This window comes from Psammomys obesus, unplaced genomic scaffold, assembly GCF_907164565.1.
Source record: "Psammomys obesus unplaced genomic scaffold, mPsaObe1.curated_primary_1811, whole genome shotgun sequence".
Classification (NCBI taxonomy): Eukaryota; Metazoa; Chordata; class Mammalia; order Rodentia; family Muridae; genus Psammomys; species Psammomys obesus.
In genome coordinates, this window is record NW_026594184.1 from 3,652,820 (window position 1) to 3,658,000 (window position 5,181).

General features: G+C 42.1%; 1 pseudogene; it reads left to right on the plus strand.

Annotated features, from left to right (window-relative positions):
• The first annotated feature begins 207 nt into the window (after positions 1 to 207).
• On the plus strand, positions 208 to 4,970 carry LOC129684826 (60S ribosomal protein L36a-like; annotated as a pseudogene).
• The last annotated feature ends 211 nt before the right edge of the window (positions 4,971 to 5,181 follow it).

Below are 5,181 nucleotides of genomic sequence, written 5' to 3' on the forward strand. Positions count from 1 at the left end.
GCTTCCACTGCAGTGCCTTCCCTGCTGCCACAATGGACTGCACCCTCATGAGCCAATATAGATACCCTGCATCCTTAATTTGTTATATCTTGGCTATTTGCTCACAATGATAAATAGCAACATTTCAGCTAACAAGATGACTCAAATTTGTCCAGCTTGGTTTAAGGTTGGTTCACAGGGAGTTCTTGTGGGTGCTGTGGCCCCCGCATGGGGATCGGTGGATGGTGAGAAAGACTTCCATACAAGTGAACACAACCCCTGGCAAATGGTGTGACACAAATGGAGGATCCCAGCAAACTGGTAGAGCTTCAGATTGGGCCCATAACAGGGTGGTGACTGCTTTCCCTATCTTCACAGAAGTTTCCTTGGGTGCTGGCAGGCCTGGCACCTCCTCATAGTGACATTGGAATGGTTAGCTACTGCAGAGCTAGTGTCGATTCCCCATTGGTCCAAAGGCTGTATAGAAATGCTTGCTGCTGTGCAATAAAATTGATCTTCACTCTGCTGCTCTCGGAGTCTGTTTCCTGGGTTGGTGATTCCACCTCCCTAACCCACTCCCAGATCCTGGTACCCACAGGTCCCTACAAACTTTCCTTGATCTCTTTAAAATTTTGCCCTTGTAGAGCAGGAGAACAATTACCATCGTTACTCCTTTGTTCCGAAAGATCAGGAAACAAAGTGAAAATCAACCTCTGAGTGAGATACATGATGAACAAATAAATGCAAAAGTGATATATCGAAAGAGGGTGTTCTGCACAAACTCTCAAATACTACCACAAAACTATTCTTCCCATTTTCAAGTGGTACCCTCCATGGTTAACTTGTCTTTCTACCTAACAGGGAAAGAATGCCAAATTTGTTTATATTTTCCAGTACCTGGAGTTCATAGGGCAAAGATTACTTGATCTTGGTCTTCTGTAGTTCCACCCAAGAAACACTCCACCACAACTCCATGTGCATGAAAGGACATCATTTGATAAGGTCATTTGCCATCTGTAGTGGCTTTATTTTCTTTCAAACACCAGCACTTTCCAAAGAATGGACCCGATAGGTTTATATATTTGAATGTTTGTCCACAGCTAATAGAACTGTAAAGGAGGGATTAGAAGCTTTGGCCTTATTGGTGTATTACTGGGCTGGCCTCTCAGATTCAAAAGCCCAGGCCATCCATTTCCAGTTATTTCTTCTCTCTCCCTCCCTCTCCGTCCTCCTTTTCCTCTCCATCTCCTCTTTCCTTTTCCATCTTTGTTTCTGCCTGTGCTTGTAGACAGTTGCAAGCTCTCAGCTATTGCTCCAGCCCCGTGTCCCTGCTGCCGTGTTTTCTGCAATGCTTTTTTTTTTTTATAAGTTCCCTTGGTCATGGTGCCTTTCTCTTCACAGTGGTAAAAACTAAGACATCCATTCTCCATTGTCAAAAATACTGAGAAGAGGGGCTTCTACAAGCAAATGACAGGTTAGAGAAGTCCAGGGCTGCATCATTGCTCTGGCAGTTAAGACTGAACTATCTATTATTATAAAGAAGATGGTAATATGATGTTACTTTAAATTTTGGTAACCCAGGGAAAATATGCCAAAGAATGGCCAATTGACATTTAATAGCTAAAAGACCCCTGATCCTAATTCTATCCATTTGGGTCTCTTATGCTACTTCGGTCTCAGGTCAATATCTTGGAACTTTCCTTTCCTGTAGTAGTTATTTAAGCTGGGATTCCATTCAGGCAAGAGTAAATAAGCAACAGCTGCATCTATTCTTTACATTTCACCAACATGTAAATTACAGTTTCTCAGGGATCAAATGCCTAGAGTGGGAAGTGGGGCCCAAGCAATGGCAATTTGAAGCAACTCTGTAAATGAAACTGATGCAGTTTGGGGACCAGAGTGTGAGGAAGAATGATTACCCTGTTCTTTCAGAATCTCTGAGAACAGATCCCAGAAACTCATTCAAACAAACATGTTTTAAGCACTGACTAGGAGGCAGGCACCATAATTTACATCAAGGTTACAAGACTGTTTTGGTCCCTGCCTTTATAGAGCTGAGGAAATAGTGACAGGTCTCTAATCCCACATCTTATCTAAGAGTCTTCATGACAAAAAGCTCATACAACTGACTGAATGACTGTACTTTCATCTTTTTCCTGCTTTTCCTACTTTTCATTTTCTTCCAGCCCATACTCATTTGCTTGGATTACTATTCTGAGAAAGGTTTTATGCAAGCAACAGCTCCAACATTATGATCCGATCACATGGCCCATAAAGCATCTGGATGCTTCATTTACATTACTATGAGTCTCTGCTGGACAGAGAGACATATCGTAAAGGGCAACACAAAACAAACCAACAGTTCTTCCTGGCCTGCATTAAAAAAATAATTTTATCAGCTTTACCCCAACTGTGTTCTCTTTTGTAACAAATAAATGATCATAAAAGATTATTGTAAAGCATACACAACTTTAGTTTAAGCCTCCACCGTTAAGAGACCAAAACACAGGAATCAAAAGCTGGAGTGATGAAAAGGAATACAGCAACCCACTTACAACCTCCATTTTTCTGACCATCATGCCAGTTCCAGTCTTAGTACCAAGATACTAGACTAATATTTAAAAGATGTTGCCAATGGATCTTTTGAATCTGAATGACTATGGTATGCTTGCCAAAAGGCAGATTCTTGGATTTTACTTAATCCTACTATACTTTATTAACTGCACTGATAAGCGCCATTAGTGGCCTTTCTAGTCCTTTGCACTTTGCTCTTTTTACATTGTCAACCCCACCCACTCTGAATTGGAACTGTGCCATGTGACATGCTTTGGGAGACTGGATGTCAGCGAACGAGGAGATAGAATAGGCAGAGACTAGAAAAGTTCAAGTACATGCCTACTCATGAATAGGAGGTTTTCCTTAAACCTGGTCCACACCTTGAGGACAAATGTGGATTGACTTGGGATCTGGGGGCAGCAGGAGCCACTAAAATGGAACAGATTCAATTCGTTCCAAATGAGGCAATCCTAGAAAAACTAAACTTATCCTAACCTACTGATGAGCTAGCCTAGCTATGATTAAACAAGCTTGCATCTAATTCATCCAGCCAATTCCTAAAATAAATAGTAATAAACAGAGCTGTGTGAGGTTGTGCACACCTGTAACCCAGTATTCAGGAGGGTGAGGCAGGATCATCATGAGCCTGAGGCCTGTCTAGGCTATATAATAAGACTTCTCGCAAACAAAAAAGCAACTTATCAGTCACGGAGTCTTGGCGTAGGCCCTTGTACACAAAACAATTAGGGCTCTTGCTGCGTTAACTTAGCGGGAGGGATGATTTTATGAATCTATGTTTTGAATGAGATCTCCACATTATTGTTTCTCATTCATGTTAATCATTTCACCAGTATGTAAGCACCACTGAGAAAGTGTGAGCTAACGGAATCACAGTTCTCCTGGGAGGAAGCTCTTCATTTGTTTTGTTTTTTATTTCTTCCATTTATTTATTTACCTAATCACTTTATAACCTGATTAAATCACCCACCCTCTTCTTCTCCCAGTCCTGCCCTCACATCCCTGCCTGTTCCTCCTACTCTTTCTTCTCTGAGAAGGGGAGGTCCCCAAGAGGTACCAACCCTCCCTGGCACCCCAAGTCACAGTAGGAGTAAGCACATCCTCTCCCACTGAAGCCAGACAAGGCAGCCCAACTAAGAGAAGGCATCCAAAGGCAGGCAACAGAGTTAGAGACAGCCTCTACTCCCATTGTTAGGGAACCCACATGATGACTAAGCTGAAAATCTAAACATGTGTAGGGGTCTAGGTCCACCCCTTGCAAGCTCTTTGGTTGGTGCTTCAGTCTCTGTGAGCTCCCATGGACCCAGGTTAGTTTACTCTGTAGGTCTTTTTGTGGTGTCCTTGACCCCTATGCCTCCCTCTATACTTCCTCTCACTTTCCCACAAGATACACTGAGTTCAGCCTATTGTTTGGCTGTGGGTTTCTGCATCTGTATCCATCATCTGCTAGATGAAGCCTCTCAGAAGACAGTTACACTAGACTCCCGCCTGCAAGCATAGCACAGTATCATTAATATCGTCAAGGGCTGGCTCTCTCCCAAGGGGTGGGTCTCAGGTTGAGGCAGTGATTGGTTTGCCATTCCCTCGATCTCTGCTCCCTACACTTCTTTGTCAGCAAGACACATTTTGGGTAGAAGGTTTCATGGGTGGGTTGGTGTCCCACTGGGAGGGAGCTCTTCAAGGAGGTGTCCTGTGACATTCTTTGGCTAATTGAAGGCCATCCGATGAGGACACAGACAGGGACTGGAAAACCTCTTGTACATGTCTAGAATACACTGAACTTCTTAACTGTTAGCTGTAGGAAATGTGACTGGGGCTGTGAAAAACTCAGAGAGAACCTGGTGAAGTGCAAAGAACGTGTGGCTGCGTTCTCTCTTATGGTATACAACAGTACTTACCACTTTAACCAGCTTTAGGCATACAAGCCAGTGAAAATTAATCATATTCACATTGTCACGCAACCATCACTAGCATCCAAGCATCCATCTCCACAATTTCCTTTCATCTTATCAACTCAAAAAAAAAAAAAAAAACTCGTTTTCTGAGCCAATACTGCTCCCACGAAGGTGGTGAATGTTCCTAAGACACACCGGGCATTCTGCAAGAAATATGGCAAGCAGTAGCCCCACAAAGTAACACAGTACAAGAAGGGCAAGGATTCCTTGTATGCCCAGAGGAAGCAACATTATGACAGGAAAAAGAGAGGCTATGGTGGGCAGACTAAGCCTATTTTCTGCAAAAATGCTAGCACTACAAAGAAGACTGTGCTGTGACTTGAGTGTGTTGAGCCCAACTGCAGATCAAAGAGAATGCTGGCTATTAAGAGATGCAAGCATTTTGAACTGGGTGGCGGTAAGAAAAGAAAGGGCCAAGTGATCCAGTTCAAAGGCAATTTGGTTATGAAGACGATAAAATAAAATCACGTGCTTTTGTTCACCTCAAAAAAAAAATTCTTTCTACCTCATACCTTCATAGCAACTGGTCTATTTCTTGTCTTTACAAATCTGACAACTCTATGCATCTGATAGTTTAAAAAATCATACATATTATATATTATATATTATATATTATATATTATATATTACACATTATTGTATATTACATAATATATGTTACATATATTATATA